Raw genomic sequence first — 23,262 nt, forward strand, 5'->3', positions numbered from 1 at the left:
TGCCACCCATAGGTGAAGAACTTGATATGAATTTGAGCATCTGATTATGCAGCTGGTACACAATTTATTTGTTGTTAGCCTTTTTATTTACTACATGTTAAAAATCTTCATCTTTTTCAACCTGAATGGTGTTTCTCTGGCAGCACTTTTTACGTGGCTTTATAGCTGTGCCCAACAACTAGTTTTGTTCTTGCTTCTGTAACATTTTCTACAATTTCAGCCAAGGTATTGACATATGTGAAGAATTGTGCATTTGTTGAACTCCAGGGTTATTTACATTTTGTAGGCTTTAGTCAATAACCATCAGCTACTAAGATAAAGTATGAGAAGTGATATTCACTGGAAGCAGCACAGAGTACTACAAGTGCATTGGAAGATGAAAAGATGGTATACAGAAATACTATGCTATTGGGAAGTTTAGTAACGTCAGTTTTGGAGTTCTTTCACAAGTTTGCATAGGAGGTGGATTACTGGATATAATAGGTTCAATTCTGTCTTACCTCAGGAGTGATTCTCCTGAACACAGCTGACTGCACAGTCTACCTCTCTTTTAATCTGAGTACAGGGATGGAGTTGTTTCTGCATTTTAGACCACACCACCAAAGTAGTATCTGGACCTATGTGAAGCTTAGCAGAAAGAGGCTGAATGTGGCAACTTAATTTTTGTCCATCAATCTCACTTTTGTTTATAAAACCATTTGAAAAAAGCATATCATATTAGGTCTTCTCAGTTTTGATAGTCATAGTTAACCTCCTGAACAACTTGCCTTTAATGATATTTTCTCAGTTAGAATGTAATTCATGAGCTGTCTTGCTGACTGAGGAAGCTTCAGATATTTTTTCTTTCAAAACAGATACTTACCCTTATCTCCCCAGCAGAACAAAGCCATTGATGAATAATCACTCTTATAGTTTTTCTGAAATATCAAAGTTGTCTCCCCTCAGGGTAGAGAATTCCATACTGTCCAAGGGGAAAGCAGGCCGTGTGAATATCCTTGCTGAATTCCTAATTGTTTGCTCTGGCACTTTCCAGTGAAGCAGCTGGTTGTCTTTGGAAAGCTATGCTTGTTGTTTTGGGTTTGAACATCATATGTCTTTAATTTTCAGCACTAGCCACAGGGATAAGTATCACAAATATCTGCTTGAAGGCCTTTTGCCCTTGGGAACCCAATATATACTTGGCAGCTTCTCTGACGGTGGGACTGAGAGGATAATCAAAGTTGACGCATTGCCTTATATCCCCTCAGGGAAAAAAAAAGAATAAAAAGGGCAATTGCTTCTTCCTTCAGTTGCCTGAAGCAAGTCTTTCCAGTTTTGTAGAGAAAAAACTAATGTAATTTCTAAAACAATCTTCCCTCTGTATGAAAAAATTATTCCGTCCTGTATCATACAGCTGATTCTGGGGCTGGATTTCCTTGCATCAAATTATGGTCCTGGGTGGACTTCAGAAATCCATAACCACACACATAACCAGAAATGAACATTCATATCTTCCATTCATTGCTTACTTCCAACAGAATCTACTGTCATTTTCTTCAACTCACCATACAGTAAACTGTAATGAAAATGAGTTTGTATGGTTCTGTTTAAGCTTGCAGGAGGAAAGAACGTGGAGTGTGCTTTATTTATTGTGTCCAAGCTGTTTACAGACTCTGATCTTCTATTGCACAATTAGGACCAACATAAATAGGCATCTCACTATGACTTTCAGTGAAGATATGTTCATTATTCTGCCCATGGGTATAACTTCCCAAATATTCCTCATTTTATATGCCACACTGAAGTGAAACAGTCATTAGTGTGCTGGTAACATCATAACACAAAGAGGAAGTCTGAGCCCCAATGTATGCATTAGCTAAAGATTAAGCAGGGTGCCAGATGAGCTTTGATTCATTTTAGAAATGTTGCTAGGCAGAGCTCCAAGCTCACACCAAATGATGCCAAGATATTTGCTCATGTCTCCTTCACCCCTTATCTCAAATGGTGCAACTGCCAGAAATAATTTTCCTTAATAAAAACTTCATGCATTTTGTATGTTGCTCTTTCTTATGGAAATCTGATTAGTTTATGATTTTTATTTGAAAATAGAATTCAATTGTTGTATTTTAGATCTGAAAAGCATCTTTCTTTAAAACAGCTTTTCCATTTTTTGAGGAAACATGTTCCTTTTATTTTATAATCAGCTCAACACAGGCACAAGGATCTTACAGGAGATGGTGGCAATTATCAACTAAGTCCATCACTTTATTTTTAAGTCTCAAAGTTTCGCTGTTAGTCCTGAAATTCAGTGCTTTTCTAGGGAGTGTGCTTTTGAGTTGATGAGGGATTTGTTATACTACTCAAATACAAAAGAGAATTTTAGCTGGAGAAGAAGCTCTCCAAGATGAATGGATGTATTATCTTAGCATGGATCTGAACTTTGTCTGCAAAACACTGCACAGGCTTTCAGTGATACAGAGCCCATTGGAATCAGCTGTTGTCTCACAGTTGAAAATAATAGGGCTCAAAATGGTTCTAATTTTTCCTGATTTGAAAGGTAAGTTGGTTTGACTTTTTCAATGCTTCATTTAAAATATGCTTATATAGTATTTAATTATATTGATATATGCAATTAATCACTGTCCAACAAAGAGAATATGGCCTTAATCTGTAAGCAAGATCCACTCTTTACACTTGCAGGAGTGTATGCCTGCACATAATTGTACAGTTTGCATTGGTTTTGCTTTGTAACAAGTTCCTTAAGTTATAAGCACTTCAGTTTCCATTAAAGTATGATTCCATTAGCATCTTTTATCTTTACTTCCATTAATTTATTTACATGCAAGGACCAAAGCTCCTCAATCAGTGTTGTGTGTTTTATACAGAAGAGCCAGACAGAGGTGTGGCACAGGGTAAAGTCATTTTATTTATCCTTTCTTATTTCTTTTAGCTCTGCTTCACACTAAGGTACAGAAACCACCTTGCACAACGTTGCATAGACATAGGAAGGCACCAAATACTTGAGCAAGGACTGAAGCAAGAAAAACAAATATGATGCTAAGAGCAAAGCACAGCAGAAAATACTTTAGGAGGATCTATAAAAAGTTTAAATTGGTAAAACATGTATGTGGGTGGGTTAGAAAGAGAATAAAGCATAATTAAGTTACTGAAGCCTCAGCAGGCCTCTGAACATTGTTCGGCATGCATTGCAGTTTGCTTTAAAGAAATGTCAAGAATACCCACATCCTTAGAAAGGGGACTTTTTTTGTAGTTTAGCATTAATTTTAACAAACGCACGAAGGCTGCCCTTTCTGGGGCTTTGAGTCATTCTGCTTCAGGGTACTGAGTGTATTACAGGAACACATGAAGGCAAAAATCCCACCTTCTGCAAACTAGTGACAGAGCAAGGCCGTGCATATTGGGCACAGCTGAAAGTTAGAGGAAACTTCGCCATCCTGCATGACAAAGGGCACTGGGTCACAACTTCTTCTCCAAGATCTCTGCCTCTCTGTCTTGGTGGGGATAGCCCCCTGTGGGGGTCCCTGCCTGCACACTAAATCCAGGAGAAGGGTGGATGGCTGAGAGGGAATAGCTTTGCCCTGAATGCCTTTGAAGTTGTGGAGAACAGAGAAAAGAGTGCCAATCACTGAAAAGTATCCTTGCAGCTACTGAACAGCATTTCTAATTCCTCTGTAATGTAGACAGTTTAGGTTCAAGGCCCCCATGCCATGAGTGACCCAGATGCTGTCCTGTTCCCCTTCGCCCCCAGCCCCTGCTTGTTCTTCTCTTTTCCTGGAGCTGGGGGTGACCCTGAGTGACCACCACAGTGAAAGAATCGGGCTTCTCCTTTACAAAACCCTGTGTTGCACCAGAGGCTGACAGAAGAAAACACAACTGTGATCTTCATAAAGCATTTTGTTGAATGATAGTACTTCTGCAATCATCACAGCAGACCAAATCTCCTGAATGCAGCCATGCAAGTGCCATGGTGCATACAGTGCAGTACAGGCAGGTCCCAAAACTAAAGCCAGACAGAAGTTTTGGCCTCCACTTCAGTAAGTAGCCTTTCATTTAACTCTCCTTTTCACAGTCCCCAAAGCCCAAGGCCTCCGTGCGTTGGTTCTGTCCTTTGTCAAGCCTATGTCCTCCCCAAAACATCCTTAGAGGAAGGCTCAGCAGGCTCTGTCAGAGTGGGGGACTCCTGCACTGGCAGATTAGTGTAGTGTTGTGGCTGGGAAGGTCACGTCCAGCAGCTATAATTGTGAAATTATGAAGAGTAATGAGGATTTGAGCTGTTATTTTTCTCATAAATGCACATTCTTATGTGCAGAAAAACCACAGCGTTGACTGAAAATATTGTGATCTTCAGGGGAAAAAAAAGATGTACGCCAGAAATGTTGTGCCTTTCCATATGGTCCACCTAAAAAAAATTAAAAATTACCTTTTTTAAGATGGCTGCCAGCCAACATTTCAGAAATATTTCTTTTGTGTTTCTGCTCAAAGTGATTTATGTCCAAGTACTCTCTAGCTGGTTCTCAAATTGCAATAATGATTTTCATTGTTTGTTTATAATTTTATCTGAACATTTCTGCCTGCCATGTCATATATTCTGAACCAGCAAAACTGTCATTTACAGGCAACTGCTGTGCCCATGTAGATTCCTTTGTTCTGTCTTGTCTCTGACTGTTCACATGTATTATATGTAAGTTTTTGGAGACAAAGAAGGAAAGAAACAGGACCATGTCCTCACCCTGCTGACCAAGAAAATAAGTTTTTGAGAAAATTATTCTGACAGATGTGTACGGAAGTCAGGATACTTGGACCAAGTGGCAGTTTTTTCCAAGGGGAGAGTTAATGTACTTTCCCATGAAAGAGGTAAGTCCAGAGCTGTTTGACATCAGCCCAGAAGTTGTGAGGCAATCGGATCATGACAGAAGTGCTGTTGGCCCAGCTGTGGTGAACAAGGTCATTGTGCAGTTCACTGCATGAAGAACGTGCTCCAGGACTTCAGGATTTGCCTACAAAATGTCACAGAGGAGATTTAGTTGAGACATTTGAGCTGAAAAATCTGTCTACATACAAGTAGACATACTGTTTTGCTCCGTTGAGACAAATGTGCATGTTAATGGCTTGTATGTCCTTTCGGTGATTTTGCATGAAAACAGAGGAAACGGAGAATGGATTTTAAGAATAAATAGGGAGGGAAGAAGTAGACAGTAAAAAGAAACAGTATATTTATCCTGGAATCAAAATTCAAGAAAATAATGCCTTTCATATCAATATAAATACCCATAAGACAAATTAGGCTGTCTCAGTGAAAGAACATTGGTTTCTGTTTAAATAAGCTCCAACAAATACTTCAATGTTTCAAGAGAAGCTGAAAATTTCCCCCATCATTATAATAAAACAAAATAGTGATGCACGTGGGTTGTCTGTTGCTTTATTTTCCACCTTGTGAAAACAAGGGACAAAGAGCTAAGGGATAACAAAGAAGAAACTTGTTCAAAGAGAAAAACACACAGTATGCAAGGGGTTTGTTTGTTGTGAGTTTTTTCTGCAGAAAGTACCTTTTCTTTAAGTGTAAGTATTTTTCTTTTCAAAATATATAAGAGAAATTAGAACTAAAAAATATCTTATTCTCCTTTTTAGTTGAGACTCCTATAGATTCGTAGACACTGGCTAACAGTCTGTTGTGATCACTGTCTCATCTGACTCATATAAATCAGCTTGAATCATTTCAGTCAGTAATTCCTTTACCGAGCTTATAACAACATAGTGCTAATTAAAAGGTTGTGATCTGATAGTGTTTTCACTTATGCCATGAGTTCCAATGACTTTAAAAGAACTAATCACACCCATACTAGGGATTAAAAATATCACGTTAATTTTAAAGTGTATTGATACTAAAAACATGATGAAACTACTGCTATCATGCATTCTGAGTGAGAAACCCACAAGGATTTTGTGCTGGAGGGATGGTTTTGGAGGTGAAGCCATGGTTCTTTCTTTCATCCCCTTCTCCAGCTCTCAGTCTGCCTATAGACAACTCTCAGAGGATCATCATTGACTTCTGCACAGAACTGTGCAATGTGGAGTGCGTGGCTTGTGCCACAGATACCATTCCAGCAGTGGTGCTCTGTCACTTGGTCTACATGGAGACTTCACAGACCCTCATGGCATGCACCACAAATCCACGTACACCGAAACAGAGAATATGAATCTTGTTTTGCAAGAACCTGATTCTGGACAATCCTGGATCTTGTAGGTCTTTATAAAAGATACCATGTTCATGCTTCAGTGTGCCTCATGGCATATTTTCTATTTTATAATTGCAGGGTAGATACACAAACAGGTTTGCCAGCAGTGGCTTTGATTCCACAAACATGCAACAAGGAGTGTTAAGGACACACTTTGCCTTGGAAAGTCAGTTAAAGTCTTGAGAGGAGAACATGATAGCTACTGAATTCTCTGGCTGACAGTAATTTAGTGCAACTTCTTTTGGCACAAAAATGTGACTTGAAGAATAAATCATTCACAAAGGACTCCTTAGGAACAGTCTAAAGCTTCTGGCCAGAGTATTTGTTTTAAAAGACTGTTGCTTGAGCTCATCTATTCTTGGGTCAGCTCAAGCTTTTCTTTTGTTCTTGTCAACTTAGCATCTTCCATTTTCTTACAAAAAATTTACCAGGCATCGGGGATGTATAATGGTGGGAGAGAAAACATGTTTTTTTTTTCTGAACGGCTAATTATCCTTCGGCTTTCAGACAACTGTGAATATCATCCCTTTTCCAACATTACTCCATTAAAAGAAAACCCCAAAGCCAAAATTGTTAGTGAAGGCAGGTATGTTCACTAGAAAAGCAAGTCCCCCAGCTCTAGTCCAATTTGTTTCGCAAATAGATCTCAGGAACTAGCAGCATCAAGGAGCAACCCAGCTAGCAGCAGTCACTGTATCCCACATGCTAATGTTAATTTTAACAACATAGTCCATGAAATTTTCAGAAGGCACAGAGAGTACTGAGAGTGGAAAGAACAGAAGTTTTCGATGGAGGGAAGCAGCATTCACACTTTGATAAGCTCCAAAAATGTCTTTTCCAAACAGAGGCGCTTTGTATTACACCATTCCTGTTGGCCATTTGGGGGGGTTCCATTAGATGTATGAACTTCTTGCCACAGTAACAGAGGTCAGGCACTATTGTGCCTCTTTTATGAAACTGACTGGCACAAGTCATGTATACAAACCCGGGAAGTATTTATTTATGTGGAATACATACTTAAATAGTGGACTACAAATCATTTAAAGATGCCTGTGGTATGAATCATACCACAATTTCATGGATAAGTGGAAACATTATGCAACTTATTGAGTTTTTAAAGCACTAACGAATGTGAACTATACAGCAGACTTGAGCTGGACCTTTTCACCTCTTCTAATATATGCTGTGGCTATTTAATATTCCTCACTAGGGAGTAATGCTGACCTACAAGTCAGCAATATATTAGGCACCAGAGCCATGAACCTAGTGAGAACATAAACTAAACTGATTTTCAATTTTGGTACATTACAAAAAGGGCCATTATTGTGAGGTTAGAGATGTCAAAGTTGGTGACCTGGTATAATGAAGTATTCCCTGACACATAGTCAAGCATGAAAAGTAATTGGAGGCAGTATAAACTTTTAGGGGTTTAGGGTTTTTTCCCTCTCAAATTAAATATTCTTTTTCACACCGTTTTTTTTAAATTAAAAATAGTAATTTTTGTGAAGCATTGTAAAAGCAGAAATGATGCTTCTGTAAAGTTTGCAGTTGATGGAGAAACTCTGTGTTTAGAAATGAGGTCACATCTTAACGCTTGGGTTACTTACATAAGGCACTGATGAAAAGCAAGTTGCTACCTGCCAGCAAGGAATGACATTAAAATATTATGGCAGCATGTGACCAGCTTTAGAGCTTAAAATCATGAAAGGACATAGACAATGTCCCCTTTGAAGAACATTCCTGAAGATCACTTTACAGTTTCTTCTAAGCTTTAAAACACAGAGTAAACTGCTCCAAGTCTAAGCAGCAATAATAAAAATCTTTACTTCTTAACTGCAACATCATGTTTGAAAACCCACCACTAAAGTGTGCACAGGTCTTTCAGCTTGTCCATCAGACAAAAGGGGTTAGCACTCTGTCTTGGGAATGATGTATTAATACTGTGAATATGCTTCAGATGTTCATTATGGTTTCACATCCCAACTTTCTGCACTGGATTTGACCAATTTATTCCTGATTTCCTCTGGCACAGCATTGTGTGAGCTGGCACAGCATCTCTCCCCAAGAACTAGACTGCAGAGGGCACTCCTATTTAAGAAGGAATCACAGTCTCCAGGCTCATTTACTTTTAGTCTTGATGATTCATTGGTATTTTTTATTCTTTAATAATTAATGACATTATTATTACACTAAAAGGAAAATCCTATTATTCTTGACAATTGGTTTTGTTATGATTATTTACTACTCCCCACCTCCCCAAGTTTATACAATTATAATGCCTGTCAGTGCTCATATCATGTTTAGGTTATCAGCCTCAGAAATTAAACATACACAGAAGGGCAACCTATTAATATGTCATCCCTGGCAATAACGTGAGTGAAGCAGCAACAGGGAGTGCGTAGATGAGTATGGAGATGGCTTTTGCCAGGTGCCTGGAAAGCCAGAAGTGCTGTCTGAGGCAAACCATGCATGAAGCAATATGAAAACCACTTTCCTCTTGTCCCATCTCAGGAAAGGTTTGTTGGAAGCATTACTTTGGTCTGGGTTTCAGCTGTGACAGTGAGGAAAGAAGCAGCCTCTCAAACAACAGTTCCTGAGCCTCATGAAGCAGATTTCTGCTCCCTGAGATTTTTCAGGAGATGGAGCTGGACAAATAGGCTACAACTAAATGTGGCCAGACATCTGTAGTTTGCTGGCATAGCAGAGGCAGTAGGTTGGAATAGAGACTCTCAGTAGCAAGCAGCTGGGTTCAGGTTGCCTTAATGCAAACAACTCTCTAGAGGTGTGATGTTAGGCCATTAACCCCCTGACATGCCTCAAGAATAGGAATAAGTAAGTGTAGTTTATGCTAGCCTCACACACCCACATACATACACACTCACACCCTTTTTATGAACTAGAGATAAAACCTAGAGTGACATCATCCAGCAACTCAGTCTTAAGTCTGAATATCTTAAACTTGACTCTAGGAGTTCAGATGGAGCCTATGGAGCTCCTACATTGTGGTTTAAATATGCTTCCAATATTTAGCTTTATTTAATAAGAACAAGTCTGTACTAGCTTTGGCTTCTGCAGGGGATACAGCTCATGTATCATTCAACTGACAACAGAAGGGTTGTTTCGTTTCCTGTGGGTAGTGGAAAGTGATCTGCCTTTTCACACTTACCTCTGGAAGCTTGTCACAGGGAAAGCATAAGATCAGGCTAATGCTGTGCAAAAGAACGGACTGAACAAGAAGAGTGGGACCTGGCTGTCGGAGCAGCACACACACTTCCACAGCTGGGCCTTGAATCATGTTTATTTTCAAACCAAAGACCTCACATTTCAAGTGAGAGATTTGCTCAGTAAAATGCACGCATTTCATATTTCATTACCACATGCTGTATATCTCATACAGTGGTTAAGAAGTGAAGGAGTGTGGAAAGGACAGTTATCCAGGGGAGCTGCAACCATAAAGATTCCACTGAATAGGATTTTCCCTTGTTCCAAACTGTTATCTGACTAGATAAAAACATTCTGCTTTATGATTAAGCTAATTGTGTTGGACAAGCCAGTCTGCAACCCCAGAAGCCTGGATTTTCAAATGTGCTGAGCACTGGCATCTGCAACCAAAGTCAGTGGGGACATTTAAAGTGCAAATAATGCAAAGTTCTTTAAAAAGTCATGCCAGAGGCTGTCTGGGAAATGGGAGTAGAGATGCTACCTTACCTCACAGGGGTGCTGTGAACATTCATGGCACAGCAACTTTCACTAGTGAAAAGTTACACTGAAAAGTCTGTGGGGAAAAAAACTTTTTTCGGGTCGGGTTTTGGTTATAAATGTTAAGAAAAGGCCTCAAGCCACAGACTGAAAAATAGAGAGGAAACAAATATGTAGACTGAATGGATAACAGATCCTGCCCCTTACTCCGAAAATAGGTTAAAAATCATACTAGGTACACCACACGGACTGAATTAATGTTGTGCAGGCATATCTAATTCTAGCATTCCCTAGAGCATTCCCCCTAAAGGAGGTGTGTGGTTTTTTCTTTTTTAAGTGTATGCAATATATTTGTAAATATAGGTAACATGCATAAACAATGTGTATTTGCATAAGAAATCTTCATAGATAGTCCAGTAAAGAGAGACAAAGATGATTAAAGGACTGATGCATCTGACATGCAAGGAGAGGCTGAGGTGGGACTGCTGAGCCTGGAGAAGGCTCATGGTGGGAATCTCATCAACTTGTACAAATACTCAAAGGGAGTGTGTAAAGAAGACTCAAGAGATTCAAGCTCTTCTCAGTGCTATCCGTTGAAAGGAAAAGAGGCAATGGGCACAAATCTCCTGAAAGACAGGAGATTCCATTAAGAATATTTAAGAACACAATATTTTTACTACTAGGGTGATCCAACACTGGATAAAGTTGCCTGGTGAGATTGTGGAGTCCCTATCCCTGGAGATGTTCAAAACAACTGGACAAGATCTTGAGCAACCTGCTTTCATTGACTCTTCTTTTAGCAGAGGTTGGACTGGACAATCTCCAGAGGTGCTGTCCGAGGTCAACCATTTTGTGATAAGTGAGGAAATATTTTTTCAGATTTCTTCCTTATTCACTTTCTTTGCAGTGTTGACAGAATAGATCAATTTGCATTCTGTTCTGTTTTGGGGTTTCTACTTTTTTTCCTCCTTTGTCAACTCAATGTTTTCCTTTTGAGGATACTGCTCTGTGATATTACAGGTTATTTAGTGGTCTACTGGGTCTCCCGAGATAAAAACCCGTTTCTTTTGTGAATGAAGCTTCAGAACAACATCACACTGACAAATGAAAACAAATAAAAACTGTAGCATAGATTGTAGCAGAAACTGAAATGAAAATATTCTCCCTAATGTCACTACAGTACCAACTGAATCTATTTCAATGTACTTTTTCAACTGAATAGGGAAAACACTTGTAATAGGTGAGGACTAATTTGCCCATAACTATCTATAAACTGAAGAACTGACCAACAATGAGAGCTGACATCCTAATAATATTGGTAGGCTGAAATTATTATATAAAAAGAGAAATTTGTAATTTAAGTCATTTGGGGGAGTGGTTCCAAGGAAATAGAAATACCAAAGTTGAACACCCATAAAAACAATAATTAGCAGTAAATATTGCCTTGCAGCCTGCTGTTACAGCTGAGACAGTTTTGTGATATTTTAGATGCCATGACACAGTGATTTATGTGCGTCTCTTTCTAAATGTTAGAGCAAAACTATGTTCTATGGCTTTAACATATTTCCTGCAATTCCATGAATGATTGTGACTGACCTACTCACTTTACAGTAAATTTTAGTAGGTTTTCAAATTATTATTTAAACATATAGTGACTGACATGACATAAACTCAGCAGTGTACCTTACTGGAGTGATGGGAACACTTTAAATACTGCTGTATAACAGGTGGAAGTACAGCAAGCCATTTATATGATTAACACAGTTACTATTAGCAGGCTGGAAGATAATTACAGAATGATTCACCATGTTTTGTTATTGTAGTAGTTACTCGTATTTGGATTGTGGTAACATTCAAAAATTGTTCAGCACAGCTGCAAAAAAAAAACCCTATCAAAATCTATAAATACTTCACAGGCAAGCAGAGGCAACACTGTGTCACATTGCACATGTTAATTATGGAAGATCTTCAAACCAGATATCAGGGGTTTTTTTCTTTCAAAATTTCTTCTTGTTTTTCTCTTTAACATTAGTTATTTAACCACTTGTTCCAGTTGGCCTGTATTGCTATTTCTTGTGGATTTTTTTTGTTTTGTTTTGTTTTGTTTTGTTTTGTTTTGTTTTGTTTTGTTTTGTTTTAGTAGGACTCTGGAAAGTACAACTGACTGGTATATTTATATCATGCGAGTATGTAATGAGTGCTATTAGACCATCTTTTTGCTCATTCAAATTTCTAAGTAGAATGGATCTTCTGTGCCTGATCTGTCTAACTTCAACAATGCCACAAGCATTTTTTTATAGTGATATTCAGGCTAATTTTCAGACTTCTTTTCTCACATATTTTGTTTTACTCCTAAAGATCCTGACAGGGGGTTCAAAATATCACTTCATCTCTTCTAAAACCTACCCTCAGTATCTGAACCTGGATTGATTTTGCCTCCATGTTTGCATATTTTTTCGGTCAGGAAGAGGAAATAGAAGTGGGGTTCAACAGACACAATTTTAATATTATAACATCCCTTAAGAATGCTAGGTAGTTTGCTCACCTTGTTTTTTACTTCTTTCTACTCTGAGAAGCCTTGGAAAAGTTAGCGATTATGTGTTTACTGGGATTTGCTCTATTCCTGTAATATGAATAAATTTTTTTAACAATAAAAAATCTAAAAATGAATCTGGGAGATTTAGATTAGGAAAAAATTCTTCACTGAAAGCGTGGTCAAACATTGGAACATGCTGCCAGGGAAGTGGTGGGATCGCTGCCCCTGCAAGTGTTCAAAAAATATGTAGGTGTGGTGCTTAGGGACATAGTTTAGCAGTGAACCTAGTCATGCAAGGTTGGACTCGATAATATTAGAGGCTTTTCCAGCCTTTATGATTCTATGCCTCTATGGTAATTAGAATCCTTCGTGATCTTATTATGCCATTGCTTAAGTCTGTTGTCCAGATTAGTATCTATTGAATGATATATGAAGAGAATGAATAAGTGCAAGGTTTTCCCTAAGTGCCTTGGTGACAAAATGGGTCACTGGCAGTAGAAAGGAAAGATGAAGAGATCTCATAAGCCCCAACAGAAAGACTGAAAAGCTTGAACTAGTATTTTTTTCCTTTGAAGAAATCTGTTGATGAGTCTTCAAGACCTCACATTTCCTAATATCCTGAGCTATGGTAAGGATTATTGGTTTTGGTTAAAGACAGCTTCACAAATGATGACTTCTAGGAATAATGAAAGCGTTTTGCTGACTCCTTTCTGTACCATACCTGACAACTCAAAACAGGATGAAAATGGCCAACTTAGAAACAGCAGTTAAAGGACCCAAAAGACAGTTTCCATCAAACATAAGTTATTTTTATGCTCATCTGAGGGTGTTTGAGGTATTTATGAGGTCCAGATGGAGAAATTAACATTTCTGAATAATCCTAGAATAAATTATGAGTGTGACCATGCTGGATTGTATAACATTTTCTTCTATAAAAATATTTTCCATTATATTTTGTGGGACATTTCTAACCCGAAGGCTTCAGGCAAAAATCCAGAGCATTATTACAACAATACAGAGGTCAATGACACATAACAGAATGATAATTGTTTACTATAAAGTATGGATTAAAATGTAGTCAGTGCCTTTGGTTGTTTCTAAATTTTGAATGAAGGCATGGTAATACCACTGGGCTTATATAATGCAGGCAAAACTACATGCAGCCTTTCCTTTTCTTTTCCTAATACTTTTTAAATTCACATGAATTATAGTCAGAATGCTAAACCAAATAGATAAAACATGAAGAATATATCTTTATCAAAAATATTTATTCATGTAGGTGACATTGGGGGACACACAGATAAAAATATTTTCACCAACATCATCATGTGTACTGCAAACACATTGGACACAATGACTGAAGGAGGGACCTCAGGCACCGTGTAATCACATAATAAAAAGTAGTTTTTGTTCTAAAGTCTGTGTTTAAAGTACATACATCACACAGCAATGAGAGAAAGCAGGAATGCCAGGCTGTGACTGGAAAGTGAGGCATGAGAGGCTGGGTGCCTGGCTCAGTATCGCTCAGAAAGCTGTACCAGCAGCAGGGACTGCTCTCCCCTAAATCTCGGCCAGCACATCAATAGCAGTCAAAAGGAGAACTGGAAGAAAAATAAATTGACTAACTTTTAGTCTTCCTTCAATGACAGCTTTAACTCAGTTTCAATTTGAAGTTCAGATGAAGGTTGAGTCTTATTTTATCTAAATGAGTCCATCTGTCTCAAATCATGCCTTTATTTTTTTACGCATTTTAGCCTTCTGCTTTTTTTCATGTGAAGTAGTAAATACTGGCTCTTTTCAACAGCTGAAATGTCAGGACATGATCATTTTGCATGTGCTAGATAAAATCTGCGAAATGCTGCATTTCTTTTCCAATGACCTCTGGAATGAAATCACAGTTTGTAGGGCTAGAGGGTTGGAAGTGACGTCTACAGTCACCAAACCTGGTGCAGAGAGTTCAGTCCAACACACAGCCACCACATTTATAATCTCTTTCACATGCCCACAGACTGTTGGAGGTCTTTTGGGTTGTTTGGGTTTGTTTATTGGGGTTTTCTTTGCAAGGTTTGAGCACTACGCTGCAAACAGACACTAGATTAGGAAACAAAATATTGCTCTTTGATGAAGACTGAAGCCAGCATCCTCAGCTTGAAGGATCAGTCATATTTTATATAGGTAATCTGGTGTGGGAACATTGTTGCTGGATTTTGCCACTCACATCAGTGGGTGCTGTGAGATCCTGACTCCACTACAAGTCCCCACCTCAGGGATGCTGCCCACCTTATCTTGTTGTATTTCAGTTTTCCCACTTTTTCCTAGAAACAGCAAATCTAGAGTGGCGTCAAATCTGCTGGTGAACAGCTTTATGTACGAGCTGTATTCAGTCTGAGGCAGGCCAGAAAAATCCAGGCATCTTCAGTATCTGTTATTTGTGAGTACTTTACCCTGAATTAAAAATCTTGATCCTCTCTTACTTTTTTTATGATCAGCAGTTTAAGTTGAAAGGGTCACTCCTTTCTCTGTTAGGTCAAGTTCTGAGGTTTTAAGTATTTCCAGGATACATCCTGTCATAGGACATCAGATACTGCATTCCTCCACACTTTTTAAATTATTGCTTCTTTTTATAAGAAAGTAAAATTTTGTTAGAAACCCATTCAGGTTTACTTCCCTTTGAAAAAAATGAGACCTTCATATTACAAACCATTTCATCATCCAGAGTTTACTGACATCTACCAGATCTAGTTTTAGACAAACAGGGGATTTTTAACAGGGATTTATCACTCATTAAATCTGATCTACAGTTTCTCTTTTTTATAAGAACTATGATATATTTTTTTACATCAAGCCCTTTTTGAAATCAGTCAGGCTTTTTGGAACATAATGGAATAATGGCATAACCTTCACTACAACATCTCAAATGCTACAATATAATACGTTTGCTTAAGTCTGAGAGAAGGAAACCAAACCAATTTATTATAGCCTGTTGATTCACACTCACATGCTGTGCAGTTCGTGTGAAGGTCCCATTTACTTTTTCACATGAACTACCACAGCATGGTTTAAATAGAGATTTCTCTAGCAGTAGTGTTAAGGTTTCTCATTAACATCATTTCTGGAGTCACTGGGCCAAGCATATCCCTAGTGCAATTCCACTGATCTCAGTGGGGTTATCCTTGAGATATATTTGGTCCATTGTTTCTACAGAATCCCTTTGTTCTTTTCTGATCTCTTAAAGAATTTGTTACTTTGAACACTTCTCACATAGCAAGTCATCATGCTGAAAAGTTTGCAACATTTGTAAGTAGTTTCTCAGGTTTTCTACCTATTTGAACACTGAAATAAGACATTATATCCAATAACTTATTGCTTTTTTATAATTATTTTATAACATATGCATATATCCTCTTTTCCAGGAATACAAGTTTGGGTTCTTATTTATATTTTTTTAGATTCCAAAATTTCATGCAAGTCCTAAAATAATCTGAGACAGACTGTAGGGACTTTTGGCATTATTTTCTGCCTAGCTTTACAGCTTGCAATTTTTTTAAACAAATAATAAGTGAGCAGTGATACCAATATATTTTCACATTGAAAACTGAGATAGTCAGGTGTTCTATATGAATACTGAATGTTTATCTTCACTAGCTAGGGGTAGGTTTTGTTTAGTTTTTTGGGGTTTTTTGGTGTGGGGGGGTATTTCTATTAGACAAAAACATATGCAACATTTAAAAAAATGTTAAATTCAGTCTTTACACAACATCTTGCACAAGTTAGATTTGCAGTTAATGTCTATTCTGTACATTATACATGTGATTTACATTTTGTTCAGGAGAATGAAAGGTCAGGTCAGGGAAGACAGCATACCAAAATGAAATTATCCCTGTGATATATGGTTGGGTAAATGGAAAACATATCTTTTTTCTCAAAACACCATCTTTGTACAAAACACCTTTCTGTACATTACTGCAGTTTTGCACATGCATTTCTTGGCCTTAATAATGTATATTTATTTCCCCAGCTAACTGTAAACTCAGCACATGAACCTCTTTATTTACTTTACATTCACAGACTGTCAGATATTACAAAGCTAATGCACATAATACATAGAAACTAAATCTGGTTTTTAACAAATTCATAATCAGCAGAGGAAAACGACTTGGACTGGGATCCCTAGTTCCCTTAGCTCATACGTATCTTGCTGTCAAGGTCTTTTACTTCTCCAAACTTAAAAAATTAAGTCCTAATGTGAGATTGCATTCTGCAGAGAACAGAATAGGGGCCCCAGAGAAATTAAACCACTGCTAGTTAACTGCTGCTTACAGAAGTACCTTCTTGGTCCGATGATAACAAGCAGAGGTGAAAATGCTGGCATGGGAAGCTCTGCTGCTAACATGGCCTCTGCTTTACACACAGAGACATGCATTCAGGAAAGTGCTGCAAGAAAACTGCACCTGTGACTTGAGTTGCTTATTCTAATACTGTGCTCTGTTTTTTTGCAAAGCTTCCAGTATGTTATTAGCACTGAAGGCAGAAATGATACTGCTTCTAAGTAAGAATGTGAAAAACTCTCATTTAAAACTACTCAGAAGCAAAGCTTGTGCTCAGACTGCACACATGGGATTAGTTTATGTTTATAGAGATTTACATGTGAGACAAAATGGAAAAATGTAATTTAGTTTTATTCAACATCTCTCTCAAAATCCTAGAGACCGCTTCCAGATGAATGAGGTGCTGGTAAGTACAGTGACTATGTAGGCAAACATTAACAGCCAAGCTTCAGTCAGTAACAGTCCTGTATGTTATATGATGTGTTAAGAAAGTGAATGTTAGTTAGAAACCTGGGGTTGTCCCCATGCTCTTTTCAAAAGTGCAGTGTGATCATTTATCTACAAAATGCTAGACTCAGATAAAGAGCTGAAGGTCTCATTTGAAAGCTGGTGCCTTCAGGCAACACCTGGTACATCACTGAAATGTTTGTATTATTACACCACTCCAATCTCAGTGTGTTACTCATGTCTTCCTGGTCTGCAGGTCACTGAGACCAAATGGCAACCTGTTGAACCATATTTTAACTCTGATCTTTGCACATGGAGTGGTCCATCAACAGAACAATGTCAGAAAATTAGGCAATAACCTGAAATCTGCATTTCTTGATCAACTCCTTGAATTTCCTTGTATCAGCATCAATTGATTTCACAGGGAGTACATGAAGTCACGACTTTGTATCAACTAACAGCTGGTCTTGTGCAACACAGCAGAGCCTCCTGAAGCACAGTGACACACAGTGTGTACTCTGTGGATAGAAACCAGGACACACAGTGTGTACTCTGTGGATAGAAATGCTCTGCTGAGCATACATTACCATCCTTGGGATGCACATCCTGCAAAATGCAGGAAAGACTGAGAGAGTGAGGGTGCCATTTTGACATGCCCGGAGTGTTCTGGGGGCCTGACAGCACCACTTCTCCCACCAAGTCTCAGGGCCACCATGTACTGATTGGAAATTAAGAGTACGTAGGACCTTGCACAAATAAAACCTTGCATGCATGTCCTAGAGGGGCCTTTCCTCCTGGCAGCAACCATCCTTGGACTATTATGGCTGGTGCTCTTAAATTGTGCTCTTAAGTCACTCCTAAGGGCCCTCCTTCAGAGACCAGTGCAGATTGGAGCTCTTCATCATGCTATCACTGCAAGCTTTCAGAGAGCTCCTGAGCACCACAGGGCCTTCCCATTCTCACCATCCTTTGGCACAAGTGGAGAAAAGTCCCTTGAGGGGCTTTTTACAATTTGGGATATTTTTTTTGGTTCCCAAAACCTTTGTTGCAAGGGTAAAACCCTTTTAGCCAGGGGTGAGCTTAAGCACAAATGACTTTTTCATACTGGAAATATAAGAAATCCTTATAACATTTTTTTCCACTCTTTCTTAGCTCAAGGGCCTGGCCTCAGAGCACAAAGCCTCATTCGTGCCAGCTTTATGAAGAGAGAAAAACTGAGGAGTTTGGATCTCAAAGTACTGTGTTGTAACAAACCCATTCAGGACACTGGTAAAATCTGCTTTCCAGATAAATCAAACAAAATGAAATGAAAAATACTTAGTCATTTTTTGTGTTTAATTTAATTTTAAAAAACCCTCTGTGCAGAATCATGCATGGCCATTTTAATAGCACTGGACCCACTGTTGAAAGACATAGTTTCTTGGATTATTTTAGTATTTTCAGTAAGAATTACTAACAGTGATGAGCAATTTCCTGCATAATAAGTTCATCAGGCAATGCATGTTGTTCCTCAACCCGTTAAACTCTTAACAGGGAAATTCCCTTCTCTGTTGCTGATCTGCTCTGGGTTTTTGTCTCTTTACAACAGGCAGATCTGTATAATCTAGAGTCAAACATTGAGCAATCAGTACCACCAGGGCAGTGTTTTTAATGAGAAAAGCAGTTAAATAAATGGAATGTCGTTAAGACATACGACTGTTTTGGAGATGATGCCAACAGTATAATAGAAAGTTAGTTTAAAATATTACTTGCTATGCATTTATTTTTAATGCATATGAAATTATAGAAACAAACCACTCTAACAAGCTGAAGAAATAGAGGCTCTTTGCACACACTGTTTCAAATCCCAGTAGTATTTCAGCCTTTTGAAGTTGTCTCTTTGCTATCGAAGAGGGATATCTGGACAGTCTCCCTGCGTCTCTGACTCTTACATCCTCTAGTGGCATGTATATACGCTTAAAGAATGGGTCAGCTTGCAGACAGAAATGTCCTGATCTTACAAAAAAAAAAAGCAAAAAGAAAGATTGGTGGTTAGAACAGTGCTGTGAAACCCTTTGCCCTCAGTTGGCTGGGTTTGTGCCAAGATTCAGTGTTCACTTACACATGATATGAAAAAAAAAGTGATGTGGCTAAATATTCGTGTCACATGCTTCAGCTTTTTTTTTTTGACAATGCTTTGTTATGGGACTGCTTAGTTCAATGCATTCAAAATGCACTTCCAAACCTGACGTGCCATTTCTCCTGCAGCAGTTAGAAATTTGCAGATATTTTAACCTAATAAGGGACTTTGTTTTTCTTGTTTTGTGTCTATAGTAACTTTTCTCATTCAGAAAAGATATTTTTTTTAATTCAACTGAACATATGTTAATGCATAGTTGGCTTTAGCTTGATAATAACTACACACAGAGTAACCCTCTTCTGGGCCTTGCACCTGTCCACCTCATCTACCATCTATTTCTTCTTTGTTATGACTCTCCTGTATAATTAGCAGCTCACAGCAGAGTCACAACATTATTAATGAACCAGATGAGTTTTTAAAATTCTAGCTGTTATTGCGTTCTTTCCTAGGTGAAATGAAGACCAGACTTTTCTCTGGAAATCAACCTTTACATGCCAGCAATGTACAGGTCTCAGACTACAGTCCTGCAAAACACAGGTTAACCAGTGCCAGACAGTGGGGACTGGAAGAATCATTGGAGATACAATAAAGAAGTAAAAGGAGGGCTTGAATATTAGAGTCCTTAGAACTGCTGCTTTGGAATTTTATTTGTTTTTCTGTTCCCAAATTGGGAAGTAATTGGGCTCATTGGTTTTTAACAGTATGAACACCGCTAGAACATTATTTAGTCTACTTTCTTAGGAAATTTTGAAAAATGTTTTGTAAGCAGGGTAAAACAGACAACAGGACGGAATCTGTTGCGAGTCATCACTTTCATTTTCAGTCAAAGTTCTTTATTTTTCAGCTTTAAGGTATCCTCAATGTATCCCCCATGGGAACCACAATGATGATATAATTATTGCTGTTTTCACCCAAGAAATTTAACACCCTTTTCTGAGGGGGAACTGAAACTCTTGGTAAGCAGAAACTTCCCAGATATCTAAGGACAAAAGTCAAATTGCTTAAACTGTTTGCCTTACACAGCTGCAAGGAAAACCAGCATCTGGGAAAGACAGTTAAATATATGGTATGACAGGTAGTTTCTTATTGTATTGTAATTAAATGCAATATTATAACTTGGAAGCAGAAGTGTAAACTAGATAGTACTGAATGAAACAGATTAAATTATTATTTTCAGCCTAGATAACTAATGTTCCTTAGATATCAGATTCCCATGAGATGCTAAATGAATCAAAGTGTTAATTCATACTCATATTCTCTGTTTTTCCAGTAAGTTTAAAATAGCTCCACAGAGACATTTCAGAGTCAGATGAGTACGACTTTGTCATTTTGCAAACATCTATGGTCCTTTTGCCTTGTCCATAACAATTGTTAAAGGAAGAGGGTTGATATGATTTCTTGCAGCCAATGTATCTTTTGGATACTTAAAATATGTAGTACTGAATGATTTTTCATATCATGACATCTGCATCTAAAACAAGTATTAATATTAGCAGTGCCAGCCGCTGCAATACAATCTAATACATATATTTTTAAAAAAATAAAAAAGATGAATCTAATATCTTACAGACCTTTGGGGATTAAAAAAAAATAGAATGAAAACAATCTTCAGTGGCTTTTTACTGTACACCCATTGAGGGTAAAATTGGCTCCCTGTCTTTGGGAGAGAAAAAAGGAGAATTAAAAATCAATTGTAGTTTTACTAGAAAAAGTCCCTCCAAATTCTTCACCTCTGGAAAAATTCTTGCAGAATATGATAGAGTGGGGGCTATTTCAGCAATCAGGAAACCCCAGAAAATAATATAAATGCATTTTCTACATCCTGAATCACCTCCAGCAGTGTGACTGTCATACATTAGCAGGGGAAAGAATTATACACAACTAAGGATCCTGTAGAAGGTATCTCACAGATTCCAATCCATAGCTGTATATTGCTACACCAAAATACTTTCCGTATCCTGCTACAACTAGCAGAAGGATTTATTTTTAGTTGAATAGGAATTTGATAAGGAATAAGAAAATAATTAGAGGTGAAGTCCACAGAAGGAACTTATACATACCTCAATTCACCAGACCCCAGTTAGGTTCCAAGGCTGTGTGGAGAGAGTTGGGCACATAAGAATAGGTTTTGCATAGTCTGACATAGTGCCTAAAAAGGCACCAAAGCCAGGCAACTGGAAACGCTGTGCACAAAATTCCAGGTTTCCCTAGAGTTGTATTGCATTCATACCCCTCACCTAAGCTGGGGTGGCACACGAGAAAAACAAGCAGTGAAATGTGTGAATAGGACTTTAAAGTAAGGCTTACTTGGAAGAAGAATGCTAGAGATTCTTTTCCTGCTTTGTTTAACATAAAATAGTGAACAATTAATCAGAGCAGTCTGAAATATTCATCTCTCCCCTTCCAGGCAAGTTCCCTATCCTCAAGGCCAAGAGCTTAGCAAGTATTTAATTATTTCATTCAAAATAGAACAGTTTTCACAGAAACATTCAGAGGCTTCTCTGATCCTAGATTTCCCCAAGGCACTCTCCAGAAATTTTTGGAGAGAGATTTCTAAGCAAGAATTCTGTTGGAAAAAGGGAGGAAAAAAAACCACCAGGTTTTTCAAGTCCCAAAGGAATGATCTAACTGCTGAGGTGCTGGGCAAAAGCATGAAAGTGAGAACAAAAGCCAGCGTGCTAAGAATACTCAAGAACTCCATGAATCTTCAGATCTAAATTTTTCATGAAACACAAAGCTGACTGAAATATGGGGACCAAAGTCTCAAAAGCTCCACTGAGACTTGTTGTGGAATAGAATTTTGAATAGAGATTGTTTCAGCTCTGCTTCCTTTTTTGGGGGGGAGGGTAGGCTTTTTTGGTTGGTTGTTACTGTTCTTAAACCACTCTTGTTTGTGTCTGTTGTTAGACACTCTTTCTCAACCATCACTTTGTTTGCTTCTCAGAACTTCATTTGTTATTGTGCATGATTAACATCAGATTCATGATGAGGTCGTAATTTCCAGAATTCCTTTTAGCCTCCTGTAATTATGTTATCTAGTTTTTTACTTGTTATTTACAAAATTCTCATGTTTTGGAGACATTCTACAAAATTTAAAAGAAAATCATGAAATTAAGGATGAGATTTGTGAGGGAGTTCTTGCAAACCTCTTACAGAAAAACTCAGAAGCCTTGCTGTGGAAATCACTAATGGAATTTTTTATATCCAGGACATTCCTAGCTAGTTTTTGCCTTAACTGCATTTTAAAAATTCTCCTGAAAGACAGCCCACAACTTGTCCAGGACCTTGCCCAATTGACAGACAGACTGAAAAATATGAATTCTTACAGAAGTCTGATTTCCAGAAGATACATATTCAGCTACCATAAAAATCACAGGGTCTGTTTTAGACCCCCCTCAGCTGACCAGTGGTTTTACAGAATCATTGATTTTCAAATCACATCTGTAAATGAGGTCCCTGCACCAAAGATCTTGCTATTGATTGAGATTGCATAGGCTAGAGATGAAAAAAACCACTCATACAATTAACAAATCGTATTTGAACTGAGGGCTTGGAGTTGAAAATTAGCCTGTTCATTCCTCTGATTTCTCTCTCCAGCTTCTGGCTTTCGTCAGGGCCTAATTGCAGGGCAGGGGAAGGTTCCTTCTTTCTGGCCCTTCACAACCTTTTGTGGTTTTATGGGAGTGTCACAAAAAGTGTATTTTGAAGAAGAGGCCAAGGAAAAATTCTCAGAAAAATGAGAATGAATGAAAATAATGGAATCTGAGTGGCAGTAGGATACAGGTTTGTTTTTTTTAACTGGGCACTGAAGAAGTATAATGAAAACAATGGGCCTTAATTGTAATCTCCATACAGCATCTAACATCAGAATAATTGTGTCTCCATTGCTAACCATTG

Source organism: Lepidothrix coronata, unplaced genomic scaffold (genome assembly GCF_001604755.1).
Source record: "Lepidothrix coronata isolate B3197 unplaced genomic scaffold, Lepidothrix_coronata-1.0 Scaffold33, whole genome shotgun sequence".
In the NCBI taxonomy this organism is placed as follows: Eukaryota; Metazoa; Chordata; class Aves; order Passeriformes; family Pipridae; genus Lepidothrix; species Lepidothrix coronata.